This window comes from Protopterus annectens, chromosome 10.part0 (genome assembly GCF_019279795.1).
Source record: "Protopterus annectens isolate FY-2018-M chromosome 10.part0, PAN1.0, whole genome shotgun sequence".
In the NCBI taxonomy this organism is placed as follows: domain Eukaryota; kingdom Metazoa; phylum Chordata; order Ceratodontiformes; family Protopteridae; genus Protopterus; species Protopterus annectens.
Genome location: NC_056744.1, coordinates 526,646,149 through 526,664,313, shown reverse-complemented (window position 1 = coordinate 526,664,313; position 18,165 = coordinate 526,646,149).

Sequence of the window (18,165 nt, the reverse complement as noted above, 5' to 3'; positions counted from 1 at the left end):
CCAAGAACAAAATATGTAATCTTATGGACTCTCCTAGCTATTGCAAGGAAGAACATTACATCAAACTGGAAATCCAAAGCTTCTCCAACTTTTAAGCAATTCATGAATATGGTGTCAGCAGTATCACAATTGGAAATGAACACTATTAAAGGAAGAACTGAAAGAACTACATCATTATATGTAGCATGGCAAAAAGTAACTGAAATACTGGAGAATAATGACTGCAGCAGATTATAATCAGGAAACAATTGTATAGAAAGTCAATTATATGTCAACAATAGACACCATTGTAAATACTTTATTTTGGTTTTAATGTTTGATATCTGTTTAGAGGTTTTAGCCTACCTTTTTAAATAATTTGTAAATACTTAATTGTCATAAATAACCTGCATTCATGTTTTCTTGTTTTTGGAAATGAATAAAAATATTAAAAAAAAAAAAAAAGAAAATACATAGTACAAAACCTTTTATTTTAGCAACTAGCAATATTTAAAATCTGTCCCTATTGTTGGGTCTTTGGCCCCACATTATTTTTGGCTTTGTCCATATTTCTTGCTCTGAGAGGTTGAGAGGTATGTCCACACTTAGCTTCTTAGTAAGAATTCTATATCCAGTTATAAGCAAGTATGAGGGAAGCTGAATTAGTCAAAGACTGAAGGACTGAGATTATTTCGAGGGAGTAGAAGAAGATAGTTAAGATGGGGAATATTCATTTGGCTGAAACAACCTGGAACATTCCTGTATTCAAAGCAGGTAGACACAGAGATAATTAACCTAGAAGCACATGTGCAAAACTTAATGGTGAGAACCAGGAAAGGGGAGGTCCTCATTTTTGTACAGTTTTGAGCGTGAAGTAAGGAATGTAAAATGCATGACTATAATCCTAGCATTAAGTATGCAACAGTATGGTTTACACTTGTAGTGTAAACAAGGCCAAAATGATCATCAAAGACCATGGCCTGGGATTATGTGGAAAATGACTATGGTAAGTTAAAGGGACTCATAATAAGGGATGGGGACTGTGGCTAGTGAACAAAGGAGTTGAGAAACTATGAATAACAATAAAGAGACAAGATGGAGAAAGAGAGAGATGTAAGATGGATTACTTAAGTGATTGAGGCACAAAGAAGGAGAATGACAGCCTGGTTTATTAATGAATTAATTCATTTTATCCTTATTAACTAGGTAAATGAACCAGACTAAAGACCCTCTTCAGTCAAGCCTGAGCTATTTGGCAAAGACAACATGCTGTACTATACATCGATCACATACACATACAGTTTTTGACAATATGCAGTAACATATAATGATTATATGTGCATATAGTTTTTGCCAGCAAAACATGTGCAAACAATTATATGGCATACTTAAACAGACATTTTGGAAATGGCTATTCACATATTTGTTTAACTAGGATGAAATGATTCATCAGACTTTTTCCATAAATCAAAGCATTTAAGGTATACTTCTCACATTGCTAATTTTCTTTTGAGAAAGATATATAATGATTTTATACAAGTGTAAAAGACAGTGGACCTTCTCAATATTGCAGTTTGTCACCAATGGTTTACTGGGGAAGTGAGGAGCGATTAAAAGAAAAACAAAGAGAAAGACTATAACAAGAACTGTAAGAACACGGGGTGTTCTTTGGGAAAATATGTGAAGGCAACAGTCAAAGCAAAAAAGTGAATTAAGACAGCAAAAAGGAGATGCACAGCTGTTAATGGCTAGTTATTAGCAGAGAAACAAAGTTTTTTTAGGTTTGAAATGGGGGTGGAAGACAATATAAGGGGAAAATGTGGACTACTTTGTGAGAAGCAATATAAGGATGATATAGAAGAAGAAACATTCTAAATTAATATTTCTATTTCATTTCAGTGCTTCCTAAGACACAAAAAGAGAGGGTACCAATCTGGAAGGAAAGACATCAGTAGGGCAAAAATGGACAAATGTAGAAATAAAAGGAGAAGAGGTGGAAAATAAACAGAGGGAGCTTAAGGAAGGTAAAAACACTGGAGTCTGTCAGGATCTAGCTAGGAATCCCAAAAAGAGCTGCTACAGACTTGTCAGACTCACTGAGAAGACTGTTCCTCATTTTCCTAGGAGAGTGAGTGGTTTCAATGTATAACAAGCAGGTGGTAATTTCTTTATATCTTTAGGTAAAGGATAAACCAATAAGTTATAGACCAGTTAGTTGTGGTCATCGGTATTAGACAGACTAACACAGATGTTGAGTTCAAGGCGTATGTGGTGCCTGTAGCACGATCGGATGATCAGAGCTCCAGAATGAATTCACAGCTGTACAGTTCTATTATATTAACCTAGCTGAGTTCTCTGACTGGGCCATGTGGTAGGTGGGGATGGTTAAAACCATGTATGTGATCTATCCAGATTTCAATAAAACAGTGACTCAGTTCCGCACTACGGCCTGCTTAGAACGGTGAAGGAGATATACAGTGGTAGCAAAACTTGTAGATGGATAAAAAAGTAGTGAGAGAGCACATACATAATAAACCTTTTTTCAAAATCAGTGTCTCATCAAATAACTCTGAGAACTGAAAACTCTGAGAAATGCTCTTGCCTTAATAAAAAACAGAGAATGACTCATCTTTAGAAATTTAACAAAAAAAAAAATGCCACCAAAAGATAGAAAGCCAGCTTCTTAAAGTACTTTTAAATTGCTTCCCAAAATAACCACAGACAAATCTGAACTTTACTTAGGCATATCACAGGACAACTTCCCCATAACAATGCACTAAAAATATGACACAGTCTCCATTTCCTCATGCTTTTTATTTCCTGTTGACTTTATTACCAAATTCTCCTCAGTTCTCCCACTTATTGTACTGTTTCAAACTTGAACTTCATTTGCACTGCTGTTACTCTAGACCACCCCCTTTCTACTTCAAATCAATTAAAACAATGCCAACACTCTCTTAGACAAAATACCTACCAATGCTCCCTTCAGAGCAGATGGGCAACAACTCTGGTTTATTATCTTTTGCTGGGATTTCACCCTCCAACATCTTAATCATTTCTACAACCTGTGCTTGACAAAAAAGTGCACGCCTGAAAATTTTCAGTACTTAAATCAATTTCAATAACCTCTTCATTCTCAAAAGCTAATTACTTTCATCCTACATTATATTACCTATCTTTGGAAAAATTCTTGAGAAGATGATATCTAACCAAATTTCAGAATGCATTCAGACATTACGATCCTCTCTGGATCCCACTGTGGTTCCTAGTCAGAAAAAAGCAGCATGACTGCTGTTATATACTTTCACAAATCACATACTGCAAAACATGAACAAAGGACAGCTAACATGCCAGGTTTCTGTAGACCTCACAAAACCTTTCAGTTAAGTGATCTAATCAATTCCCTTTCAAGTAGCAGGAATCAGCTTCCAGGCAAGCCAATGATTTAAATCCTTTTTTACAAAAAGGAAATTCAAGCTGAAAACAGGCAGTTGAAAATAGGCTCAGCCACATCTCTTCATAGGTTCATAGGTTCATAGGTTCATACTAGGCTATCTTCCCTAGGGCATTTATATGCCTAGCCAGAATGTGTTTGGCTTACGTCACCCATTTTAAATTAATTTTGCTATGCCCTTTTTTGAGGTTAGTATACTGTGCCTCTGTCTAACAATGACACAGAAGTGATACCCAGGGTAAACCTACGATCTCCCATCCACTCATCAAGATTCCTCTTGAAGAGAGTCAATGAGGGACTCTGCCTAACCTGGACTGGGATTTTATTCCAGAGTGAAGGGAGCCTCTGGGTTATGAATCTGTCCCTCCAGCATGTCCTATTTATTTCAGTGCTGAGGTTCAAGTCTCTCGAGCGTGTAGCTCGATAGGATTTGGATTTTCTGAGGTGCAGCATGTCCATTAATTCCGGGTTGGACATGGCTTTATACATCAGGCACAGGTCGCCTCTGAACAGGCGGTATGCCACTGAGTAGAGCTCGAGTTTCTTTAACCAGGCAGCATATGGCATATGTTTGAGCCCTTTGATCCCCTTGGTGAGGTACTTTTGGGGTCTTTCCAGTTGCTGCAGGTGTCTGGTAAGGTACATCCCAAAAGGGGCATTGTACTCAATTATGGGCGTGATGAGGGATGAGTAAAGAGGCACGATGACCTCCCCTGATCTAAATGTGAATCCCTTCATGATTAGGTGGGCTATATAAAATGTTTTTCTAACCACTTCGGCCACGTGGTTGTCAAATGAGAGATTGCTATCAACTTGGGTCCGCAGGTCCCTAATTACTTCTTCTGTACTTAATGGATTACCACTTATGTGGTAATTTGTGGGCACTTTGTTTTTGCCAAAGGGGATGACTATACACTTTTTGGTGTTTAGCTTGAGGCCATGGCTCTGGCACCAGTTGTCTGTTTCTATGAGGCCCTTTTGGAGGATGCTTGTGTCGGCTGGAGAGTCGATTATGGCGCCCAGTTTGCAGTCATCTGCGAACTTGGTCAGCCACAGTCCTTCCGTGTTGGCCTGTACCTCCAAGAAATATATACCGAACAAGAGAGGTCCCAGGACTGAGCCTTGTGGGACGCCGCTTGTAACTGGTTTGGAGTCTGACATGGCTCCAGCAATTCTAATCATGTGGGTTCTGTCCTTGAGCCAGTTTGCAATCCATCTAGTGACATAGGGGTTTATATTTAAGCTGGTGAGCTTATCTATAATGCCCGAGTGGGGTATTGTATCGAAGGCTTTTGCGAGGTCCAGGTAGGCTGTGTGGACCACCTTCCCCTCGTCAATGGCCTTGGTGACTGTTTCAAAGAAATCAACCAGGTTTAAGAGGCAGGATCTGCCCTTAACAAAGCCGAACTGGGTAGGATCCAGTGTCTGTAGGTCCCCAATATCTTTATTTATGAGGTCCATGATGATCCTTTCCATAGCTTTGCAGACAAAGCTAGTCAGGCTTATGGGGCGATAGTTTCCAGGATCCGTTGAGGCACCACCTTTGTGGAGAGGGACCACAGTTGCTGTATGCCACTCTTTGGGTACATATCCTGTAGTAAGGCTGAGATTGAACAGTAGTTTTATGTTTGGGTTTAGCTCTTCTTGGAGTTCATGTAGGACGCAGCCCAGGACACCGTCAGGTCCCATTGATGCTGTGCTTTTTGCTTTGGAGAGGGCGGCTCTTACCTGAACATCTGAGATGTCAGGGGGGCAGCACTCTGCTGGGATAGATATTTGCCCTTTTGGTGGGGAGGGGGGGAGAAGTTTGCACTGAACCTGTCAGCTAGGATGTTGGCAATGTCTGTGGGTTCGGTGTATTTTTTGTCATTTTGGACTAATTCTGAGCATATCTGGGAATTACCACCCAGGTTCCTAACATAACTAAAGAAAGCCTTGTGATTATCCTTAGTGTCCTGTGCAATTTTTCTCTCGAAGCTGGCCTTAGATGATTTTATGAGTGCCCATAGTTTTTTGCTAATACTGATCAGAGATGCCTTCCCTTTTTGGAATTTTGCTCTATCATTTAGTAGCTTCCTCATTCTATTGTATAGTTTGTTTATGGCTGGGGTCCACCAGACAGGATGTCTGCCTTTGGAGGATTGGGTCTTGATTTTATTTGGGATCGCATGATCCATACATTCCTGAAGGTGTTCATAGAATGCATTTATAAAGGATTCTGCGGTCTGGGCCATATTTTCCACAGGCCCGGGGGCTTTGAAGGATTCTACCTTGGTTTTGAGGAGTGTGAAATTTGCTTTAGAGAAGTTTTCACTGTGGTTTTCTGGGCAGGGGGTGGTGTCGGGATGTGAATATCCAGTGAGATTAGTTTATGGTCTGATCTTACCAGTGAGGGATACACTTCTGGTCTGGAGCATAGAGTCCCCATGTTGGTGATGATCAGGTCCAGTATGTTTTCCCCTCTTGTGGGAGTGGTAACAAGTTGTTCCATAGCATTTCAGTTTATAAATTCTAGGAACCTTTGGGCTAGAGTGTTGGAGCTAGAGTAATGCTCCCAGTCTATGTTTGGGTAGTTGAAGTCGCCCAATATAATGGTGTTTGGAGAGACCTTCTGTTAGAAAAATGTTCATTTGAATATATGAGAAATGTTAGTTTAAAAAGAAAGTAGTATATAATGCATTTTATTCTATTAATCATATAACAGGAAGGATTAATTCATGTGTAAATGTAGGTAGTTTTGAAACTGCAATGTGGCTTGAAGCAAACTGACCTCCGACCCTGACAGAAGCTAGCTTAGCAAGTTTTAATGTTTATGCTTTTCGCAAGTGATTATCTGCTGGGTCAGGAAATTAAATATGTGAAATAATGAAATCTTCTGCTCTTTCCTGCTGGGATGATTTGGCCTTGTATATGTGTTACTAAGATAGCATGCAGCTGGTGGGAAAGTGTTACAGTGAACAAAGATGTGTATTAGAAGATTGAATCCACCATTGTATTCGAACTGATGTGAAACCTTGAAGAAGTAACTTTACAGAAAGACATTATGTCTGACCAGGTGGATAGCAAGGCCGTATTGTTACCAGAGGAAAACTTTTTAAAATATACAGCATCAGCAGTTTTTATGAATAGAGGACTGTAAGCTAAAGTGATGTAGATGCCCTGTGACATACCACGTCAGTAAGGTGGGCACAGCTTGAATGCAAAGACTATATAGAATTGTGTGCTTCCTGTTTCATGTTAGACAAAATTCTGTACTTGTACGTTTTTTGCCTCCTGGTGTACACTAGTAAACTTTTGAACCTGAACCTCCTGTGTATTGAATTCTTGATTTTATTTAACAGTTTGGTCCTTCGGACCGGAATTCCCTCTGACAGCTGCAGATCAGAGTTTACCGGTGGTCGAATACTGCGCAGGAGAAGTTACCAAAATGGTTCTTCTTAGGTGAAAAGACCTCCGACTGAATTGTCGTTTAAAGAGGCTGGCCACTTTCTGATCTGTGGCCGAAGAGCGGATCCTGGACGACTCAATACCGGAGGCTCAGGTAGGAAGATTTTACCTTTTTTCTGTTTTAGATCAGGGACTAGGTTACAGTAAATATTGTTGTCAAGATTTGTTTTGCAGATCAGGGACAAAAGGAAGTACTGTATATTTGGTCATAGATCAGGGTAACAGAATAAGGTAGGCAGTTAGTCTAGATAAACTGTGAGAAGGAACTAAACTTTTGATATCACGTGATAAAAAGGGTTACGTAACATTTTCTTTTACCATGGGAAATCAGTGCACTAAAACATTGCGAGATCCGCCCCTAACCGAAGACACAAAATACATGCAATCACAACGTTCTGATAACGTTAGGTATTATATGAAATGGGTTAACAAATATGAATTTGATGGTAAACTAGATAAAACTTCACTAGTTAAACTCCTTAAGCAACTTAAATCTGATGCGGGAGGTCAGGCAAAGAAGCAACGCCAATTAGGCATTCCTCAGGCACACAGGTGGATTGAGGAAGCAATTTGTAGGGAACAGACTGATTTAGAACTGTCAGAACAAGGGATACAGAGACAAAAACTGAATTGGTTGACACAGATACATCCAGCTGTACACTTGCGATCTAGTGAAGACACTTGATTAGCATTTCTATTAGAAGAAGAAGAAAAGGCCTTATGTGAAATTCCAACGACTCTTTGGTCAACAGGCAAGTCAGATGTAGGACTTATTTGAACAGCAGGACCAGTTGTAATTACACCAAAATCAGCATTTAGACCACAGAAAAGACAATACCCTTTGAGAAAAGATGCAGAAATAGGAATCAAGCCTATAATAGCAGCATTACCCAAAGAAGGAGTACTGGTAGAATCTCCTGATTCACCATGTAACACACCCCTATTTCCTGTTAAAAAAAGCAAACAGGGAATGGCGGATGGTTCAAGATTTACAAGCTGTGAATAATGCAGTAATACCTAGAGCACCTACGGTGCCAGACCCACATACTTTGTTAAATGATTTAAAACCGCAACAAAAGTATTTCTCTGTGGTAGATATCAGCAATGCTTTCTTCTCGATACCTATACATCCTGATAGTCAATATTGGTTTGCATTTACATTTCAGGGGAAAAGGTATACATATACTCGACTACCACAGGGATATTGTGAGAGCCCAACAATATTTGCACAAGAAATGGCTAGCAACCTGGCAGGGTTTACCCCACCGAGAGGTAGTCAAATTCTACTTTATGTAGATGACATCTTGCTAGCTGCCCCCACCCAGCAACAATGCAGGGAGGATACTGTAGAGTTATTGAAATTTTTGGCAACACAAGGATACAAAGTAAACAAAAGTAAGTTACAACTTTGGAAAAAATAAGTTAGATACCAAGGATATGTAATATCCAATAAGTGTAGAATATTAGACGAGGAAAGAAAAACAGCAATTTTGCAAGCACCCAAACCAGCATCCAAGAAGGAAATGATGTCTTTCTTGGGTACAACTAATTTCTGTCGGAGTTGGATACCAAATTATGCTTTGGAATCTGCTCCACTAACTGACTTAATATATAAGACACCAATGGCAGCACACAATATTTTACAATGGACACCTGAAGCAGAAACGGCTTTCTGCAGGTTGAAGCAGTTGATAGCTTCTTCATTAGTTTTTGGACTCCCATATTATCACAAATGGTTCTTTCAGACCGTAGATTGCAAGCAAAGATATATGACGTTAGTGTTGACGCAACAACATGGGGATAAGCAACGCCCCATAGCCTACTATTCATCACAGTTAGACCCAGTGGTGCGATCTTTGCCTCACTGTGTACAAGCAGTAGTTGCAGCTGCAATGGCAGTACAGGCTTCGGCCTCAGTGGTGTTATTCCACCCTCTCACATTGAGAGTGCCTCATGCAGTCGCAATAATTTTACTGCAAGAAAAAGTAGCATATCTCTCTCCTGCTAGACATCTTTCATGTATGACTATATTGCTGAGCCAACCTTATATGACAATTGAACGATGTATGACATTAAATCCATCAACATTACTTCCAACTCCTGCGGATGGCACACCGCACAGCTGGAAATTGAACAATTAGCCTTGCCTAGACAAGATCTTACAGATATGCCCTTGGATGATGCCGAGGTGACATATTACGTGGTCGGCTCATGCAGAAGGGGCCCTACAGATAAGAATCTAGTAGGGTATGCAGTAGTTACAGATACTGAAATTTTAGAAGCCCAATCCTTACCACATAACTTATCTGCACAAGCAGCAGAATTGATAGCTTTGACGCGAGCATGTACTTTAGCAAAAAACAAGTGTGTAAACATATATACTGATAGTATGCTTTTTCTACAGTACATGTATTTGCGCAACAATGGAAAAATAGAGGAATGATAACATCTAGTGGGAAACCTATTAATCATGCGCAATTTATTTTGGAATTATTAGAATCTATTCAGTAACCTACCAAAGTAGCTATTTGTAAATGTGTAGCTCATACAAAACAACAGGATAAGATTTTGAAAGGCAATGCACGAGCTGATGCAGCTGCAAAGCAAGCAGCCTCAGACTCAGAAACTTTACTTTTGAATGAGGAATTACAACCCTCTGAGATTTTAGATTTAGACATGTTAAAAACAATGCAGATGCTTACTACAACAGCAGAAAAGCAAAAATGGGAAAAACAAGGTGCAATTCTTGAAAACGGACTGTACATTTCCAAAGAGAGAAAAACGATATTGCCGTCTAATTTATTTAGATATGCAGCTTTGTTGAGCCATGGGCAGTGCCATGTCTCAACAGGGGGGATGGTACAGTTAGTAAATCGAATATTCCAAACATACAGATTCACAAATTACACAAAAAAATTTTGTGCAGCTTGTCATACTTGTAACAAGCACCATGCACAAGGGGCATTTAAAACCAAGCAAGGAAGTTTTCCTATACTACCATATCCGTTCCATACTATTTGTATGAATTTCATAGAATTGAGTAAGTGTGAAGGGAAGAAATACTGTTTAGTTATTGTAGATATGTTTTCCAAATGGGTAGAAGCTTTTCCAACCAAAAATCCGGATGCAGCAACAGTGGCGAAAGCCCTGATAAAAGAAGTAATCCCTAGATTTGGCATTCCGGAAAGGATTTATAGTGACAACGGCACACATTTTGTGAACCAGACAATCCAACAACTTGGGAGATTTTTTGGTATCTCCTTAAAGAACCATTGTGCCTACCACCCACAGTCAGCAGGACTGGTGGAAAGGTACAATGGTACCCTCAAGAATAAACTTAGGAAGTTAGTTGAGGAAACCCAAAAGAACTGGATACACTGTCTGCCTTTAGCACTGCTGAGTATGAGAACAGTTCCAAATGTGAAGGGTTTGACTCCCTTTGAAATGATTTTTGGGAGAGCATATTATGTGCCTCAGTGGAAAGCTCTCATGCCTGCAGAGCAAGAGGCTGACAGTTCATTAGCTAGTTATATGAGGAAACTGTTAACAAATAAATCTGTTTTGCAGTTTAACTCTTTTTCAGATAAGGAACAGACCAGACCGGTGGAAGCAGTTTTGGATCCTGGCACGTGGGTGTGGCTAAAAGTGATGAAGAGGAAGAATTGGGTGAGTCCAAAGTGGGAAGGGCCGTACCAGGTACTGTTGGCAATGCCTACTGCAGTCAGAGTGGCTGAGAGGACGTCTTGGGTTCATTTGACACACTGCAAACCGGTAAAGAACTTTCAACTTGATAAAAACTTTGTGACTGATATACAACAAGGGCAAGATGGCCAAAAACAAAGCAAATAGAAATTTAGATCAACCCCAGAGATGTTGCATAATCATTTTGCTGAGTATACATTTATTGACTATAATTGTGACAATTTTCCTGTTGTTGTGGTTTTTTCTTCACACAACCACACAAGTGAAAATGGGAAGGCATGACGAAACGTCTATAGACTGGCATCCAAATTTTAACACATACCTAGCCATGAAGTGTGCATATGCAGAGACTATGAACATTTCAAATTGCTGGGTTTGTACAGCTATACCAACAGCATATGGAGGACTGATAATGTCCGCTGTCCCTTTGGGGATAAATGAGACTTGGGAGAACTTATTCTTTGATACGGGAAATGTGAGATCACAGGACAAAATAGCTTTATTTTTACCTGTCACACAAAAAGGAATTGTATGTTTTTACAAAAATGATACTCTCCAGGTGGGCTGGAGCACTTGTAATATAACCATATCTTACCGGTGTTATATTAAGAATAGTAATGGCAATATTCTTTGCAATACTAATTATGACTCATATTTGAACTCACTGAAAACAACCATGAATGACATTCGCAGGAATCCTGTTTTGTTTAAACAATTGTCAGTTATAGATCAGAAAATGTTTCATGCAGGGTTAATGCGTATTAGTACTAAAGTAGAAAACTGTTATTTTATTTGTGGGAAAAAGGCATATAAATGGTTACCTGAGAATTGGTCTGGCAGCTGTTTTTTGGGTTATCTGGTTCCGGCAATAAGACATACTGCAGAATTACCTTTGGGTAAGATACGAAACGTGAGAGAAGCAGCCCGAAAACCCAAAGGTCCAGTTGAAAAACCTGTAAATCCAGTTGGAAGGATCGAAGCTGGCTGGAAAGACCATAATACTGTGAAAGACAAAAGTAAATTGACACAATTTACAATACACACTCAATGAGGAATTAAACCCGCAGTTAGGACAGCTGTTTAATCTTAGCCTCACCTCAGGATACGTACCCAAGGAGTGGCGCACGGCGACTGTGGTCCCACTTCACAAGGGCGGTGCCTCCACCGACCCTGGAAATTACCGTCCCATTAGCTTGACAAGCCTTATCTGCAAAGCCATGGAGAGGATCATAATGGAACTCATAAATAAAGACATAGGGAACTTGCAGACTTTGGATCCAACCCAGTTTGGCTTTGTCAAAGGCAGATCATGCCTTTTAAACTTGGTTGACTTTTTCGAGACAGTCACCGAGGCCATTGATGAGGAAAGGCAGTCCATACAGCCTACCTTGACCTGGCAAAGGCCTTCGACACAATACCCCACTCAGGTATCATCAAAAACTCATCAGCTTGAATGTAAACCCATACATCACAAGATGGGTTGCAAACTGGCTAAGTGACAGAACCCACAGGGTCAGAGTTGCTGGAGCCATGTCAGACTCAAAGCCTGTCACAAGTGGTGTCCCACAGGGCTCAGTCCTGGGTCCACTCTTGTTCGGCATCTACTTTTCTGAAGTACAAGCAAACACAGGAGGGTTATGGCTGACAAAGTTTGCAGATGACTGCAAACTGGGCGCCATAGTCGAAAACACATCTGACACAGATATCCTTCAGAAGGGCCTCAGAAACGGATAACTGGTGCCAGAGCCATGGCCTAAAGTTAAATGCCAAGAAATGCATAGTCATACCCTTCGGGAAAAACAAGGTTACCCCTAGCTACCATATAGGTGGCAATCCACTGAGCACAGAAGAAGTCATCAGGGATCTGGGGACCCAGGTTGACAGTAGCCTTTCGTTTGACACTCATGTTGCTAAAGTAGTTAGGAAAACCTTCTACATTGCCCACCTGATCATGAAGGGATTCACATCTAGATCAAGGGAGGTCATCGTCCCCCTGTACTCATCACTCATTAGACCTATGATTGAGTACAATGCCCCATTCGGAATGTATCTGACCAGACACCTGCAGCAGCTGGAAAGGCCCCAAAGTTCCTCACCAAAAGGATAAAAGGTCTCAAAAATATGTCTTATGCTGCCCGACTGAAAGAACTCCAGCTCTATTCAGTCTCATACCGCTTGCTCAGAGGTGACCTGTGCCTGACATATAAGGCCATGTCAAACCCTGATTTGATGAATATGCTTCACCTCAAAAATCTAGATCCCTCAGAACCACAAGGGCGGAGACTTAAACCTTGACACGGTTATTAATAGAACATGCTGGAGGGACAGATTCATCACCCAGAGACTCCTATGCTGTGGAACAAAATCCCGGTACATGTGAGGCAGAGCACCTCGCTGGCCTTGTTCAAGAGGAATCTTGACCAATGGATGGGGGATCGCAGATATACCCCAGGGATTACTTCAGTGTCACTGCTTGACAGAGGCACAGCAAAATAATAGGCATAGTTTTATTCAAACTAAAGGGGTGGCGAAAGCCAAATAACTATGGGCTAGGCTTATAAATGCCCTTGGGCAGATAGCCTAGTATGAACCTATGAACCTATGAACATATGGACTTAAGTGACAGTGTTATATCTTGGGCAGGAATATTCCCAGCATATGGAGCAGTCAAATCGATCTGGGAGCTGAGGAAGTTGTCGAAACTTCTCGAAGTAATGAGTAATGCAACTTTTTCTGCCCTAGAACTGGTGACTGATGAACTAAATGCAATGAGAACTGTTGTGCTACAAAATCGAATGGCTCTTGACTTCACCCTAGCGGCGAGTGGTGGTACGTGCGCGCTTATCAAAGAAGAATGCTATGCGTACATACCAGACAATAGGCATGAAATTAATAACCACCTAGAGGTAATTCAGCAAGTATCAGCCATGACTGAACCAGGCCCAAACCCACTGACAAACTTTTTCCAGAATCTATTTGGGGGGTGGGGTTCCATCCTAATGAATATTCTGATTGCTATTTGTGTGGGTATACTCCTAATAGGAGCATGTGTTTGTTGTGGAATTCCCTGCATGAAAAGACTAATCAAAGATTTTATTGATGTATCTGTTACTGAAACTTTGTATCAAGATATTGAGATTGAAAAATTGATCTCAGATGACATTTTTTCTGAAGTATAGATTGAATGACTCACCTAGCTGAAAATCCTTAGTGGAAAAGGTTAGGAGATGAAATAACATTATACATACTTCAAAATAGAATAAAAAGTATTAATAGGGGAGAAAATGTTAGAAAAATGTGCATTTGAATATATGAGAAATGTTAGTTTAAAAACAAAGTAGTATATAATGCATTTTATTCTATTAATCATATAACAGAAAGGATTAATTCATGTGTAAATGTAGGTAGTTTTGAAACTGCAGTGTGGCTTGAAGCAAACTGACCTCCGACCCTGGCAGAAGCTAGCTTAGCAAGTTTTAATGTTTATGCTTTTCGCAAGTGATTATTTGCTTGGGTCAGGAAATTAAATATGTGAAATAATGAAATCTTCTGCTCTTTCCCGCTGGGATGATTTGGCCTTGTATATGTGTTACTAAGATAGCATGCAGCTGGTGGGAAAGTGTTACAGTGAACAAAGATGTGTATTAGAAGATTGAATCCACCATTGTATTCGAACTGATGTGAAACCTTGAAGAAGTAACTTTACAGAAAGACATTATGTCTGACCAGGTGGATAGCAAGGCCGTATTGTTACCAGAGGAAAACTTTTTAAAATATACAGCATCAGCAGTTTTTATGAATAGAGGACTGTAAGCTAAAGTGATGTAGATGCCCTGTGACATACCACGTCAGTAAGGTGGGCACAGCTTGAATGCAAAGACTATATAGAATTGTGTGCTTCCTGTTTCATGTTAGACAAAATTCTGTACTTGTACATTTTTTGCCTCCTGGTGTACACTAGTAAACTTTTGAACCTGAACCTCCTGTGTATTGAATTCTTGATTTTATTTAACACCTTCATATTTTCCAGTGTTCTCAGGAAGGCCGAGTGGGGTTCCTGGGTTAGGGAGGGTGGTCTGTAGCAGGCTATAAACTGGAAGGCAGTTTTACCCACTGTTAGTTGCACATGGATAGTCTCTGATGCTTCGTGCTGTGCCACCAACCTGGAGGTGTGGGTATCTTTGATGAATATTGATACTCCCCCTCCTTTTGTGGGTCGGTCCAAGTTTTGGGGCCGAAAAGCATGGTATGGGGTATAACCTGGAAGTGCTGGGGTGCTCTCGGGAGCCTTGAACCAGGTTTCTGTTACTGCACAGATATCAATGTTCTCCATACTAAGGAGAGTTTCGAGTGCATGCATCTTGAGGTTTAGACTTCTGGCGTTGAGTAGCATTACTCTTAGTTTCTTATCCCTTGTGATACCTATGGAGGTGGGTTTGTCTTTTGAGCCTTGCCTAAAAAGGCACTATGGGGGTAGCAAGAGCCTTTGCCAACATCCGAAAGCCCAGGGGTGACAGGTGCAAGCCGTCCCTAGTGAAGCATTGTGGCTTGTCGAGCATGTCATCCCAGGCTGACAGGCATTGGAGCACCTTTGAATGACACCAATACTTAAGCCAATTGTTGAAATTGATCATATTGTCTTCATATTATGGCATCATTCTTGGTGAGGTAAGATGCTACTCAAGGTCAGGGTCATACCGGCCTGGGCCACATGCTCAGAGAGCTCCTCTATGTATCTTTTCATGTAGTCCAGGGAGGTACATCTCAGGTCATTCACACCAGCATGGACAATGACTGAGTCATATTTGTACTTGCCTTGGAGTGACCTGAGTGCTTGTGTTATGTAGCGGATCCTAGCGCCCGACAGTCAGCTCACCGTGACCTTCTCCTTGTTCAGCCTGGTGAGCCGGACGTCAGTGTGCCTGATGATAGAGTCACATATTACAAGTGTATCAGGTGTGTTGTTTAGCCTTAAGGGCTGTGACTGTTCGGCACACTGGCTTTGTGAGCTATGTGTTGCACGTGTTTTGTTTTGGGGTAGTGGTTGCTTGGGTGTCTGCTTTGGAGGTCTCTGCTGCTTAGGCAGATTTTTATTTAGAGCCTCCGAGTATGTTTTTGTGTGTTTATGTGTTTGGTTTGCTGTCATGGTAGGTCTATGTGAGACTGGAATTGTACTGAGTGTGGTTTCCTTCTCCTCCTGACTGGTTACGCCAGTACTGAGTTGAGAGAGCTTAGCCTCCAGTTTGGCTATATGGATGCATCTCTCACATGTGTTGGAATTTGTTGGGAGGAGGAGAGGGTTGTCTGTGTACATGAGGCAGTTGTAACATTGCCTCAAGATTCCCAGATTCACCAGCTGGACCAGACAGAAGATTGACAACTGACCTTTGGACATGCTAGAATAGTATTGGGAATTCCAGCTCTGCTTCTGAAAGGAGTCCTGCTGGTCTCAGTACTGTCCTCCATACTGCCTGCCAATGGTTAGTAACCTGACGACCTTCACAAAAACTGTCTGCTGATGTTTTCCAAATACCTATCATCAATTATGCTCATAAGACTTCTATTTATAGACCTAGGCCCTTTCTAGAAGTCATTAAAAGTAACTTGGAAAAGGACCTTTGAATGTTCTTTTAAATGATTTGCAAATCACCACATATGTAACACAATAAATCAGGGATCCCAAAAAGTATGGGTAAAGCACCAGATAATTGGAACATTGTCCACACTAACCAAGAGCCAGTGGAAACAGTCCAGCAATACAAATACTGGGTGTCTGGCTACACTCTATTCCAAACTTTCAACAGGTACTGGGCGGACATCTTTTTGGCATCTATTTGGCATCTATTTCTCTGAAATGGAAGCAAATGCTGAAGGTTTATGGCTGACTACGTTTGCAGATGATTGCAAGCTGGGAGTTATTATGGACTCCCCTGCAGACACAAGCATTCTTCAAGAAAGTCTATCTCTGAATAACAAATGGCTTCAAAACCATGATCTTAAACTCAGTGCTAAGAAATGCATAACTGTACCCTTTGGGAACTCAATCATCCCGGCTAATTACTATGTTGATAATACTCCCCTAGGAGTCAACCCAGTGGTCAGGAATGTGGGTATGTACACGGTGAGTAGCCTTACCTTTGACCACCATATAGCCACAGTGGTGAGGAAATCCTTTTATGTTGACATCTTATTAGTAAGGGCATGGCATCTAGGTCCAAAGAGGTCATTATCTCACCATACTCTGCCCTTATCAGACCAACCATAGAGTAAAATGCTCCCTTTTGTATGTACCTAGCCAGGCATTTGCAGCAACCTGTGAGTGGCCTCAAAGGTTTCTTACAAAAATTATACAATGTGTAACAAATCTGCCTTATGCAGAGTGCCTTGAAACCATTTCCCTCTACTCAGTCTCCTATAGATTGCTGAGAGGTGATCTTTGCCAAAGGTATCTGCAAACCCCCCACTTATGAATCTCCTACATATTCATAAGTCAAAGAGTACCAGAAATACAAGGTCTAGGTAACTGAATTTTGACTGTGACTTAAACAGTACATGCTGAAGAGACAACTATGTGCCCTAGAGACTGCCCCACATATGGAACAGGCTTCCCATCCACATGAAGCTGAGTTTGTCTATTACCCACTTTAAGCATAACCTAGACAAGTGGATGGGAGATAGGAAATTTACACCAGGCTTGGCACCCATGTCCCTTATGGACAGAGGTAGCTTATAAATGCCTAGCCCTCAATGTCCTGTTTGGATAGAGGATATCATTATTCTTTAGGGAAAATTGGATAGGCTTAGAAAGAACCATTAAGAAACTCTTTTTCTGGGTTTAGAAAATTTCATGCTTCCTTTCCCCTGAAGGCAGAGTGGCTGTTGGAAAAGATGTATTAGATCCCATCCATCACAAATGAATACACAAACAAACAAATAAATAAATAAAATAAATACTCTACAAACTATATCAAATAATATTTACCACTCCATAATCCCTTCTCCCCAAAGATAGTATCTTCTTCAAGGAGGTCACTAGAGCTATGGTACATACTGCCTAATCTTGACCTGCCAAAGGCATTTGACACAATTCTTCACTCAGGTATTATAGACAAACTCACAAATCTAGGCATAAATCCCTATGCCACCTGATGGATAGCCCAATGGCTCACAGATAGGACACACAAAGTTAGGGTGGGAGAATCCACCTCCTCCAAGAGGCCTGTTACTAGTGATGTCCCACAGGGCTTGATGTTGGGACCTCTACTGTTGGTTATATATTTCTCTGAAGTCAAGACAAATGTAGAGGACCTTTGGCTGAACAATTTGCTGATGACTGCAAGTTGGGTGCAATTGCTGAATTCCCCAAAGATGTAGATATCCTCCAGGAAAGTCTGATGTGAACAAATAACTGGTCCCAGAACAATGGCCTAAAATCCAATGCAGAAAACCACATAATCATAACATTTGGGAAGACAACCATCCATGCAAACTGCAACATTGATAACACTTGCATAAGAGCAGAACCATTGGTAAGGGACTTGGAACCTCATATTGGATGTAACCTGAACTTTAATCATCAAGTA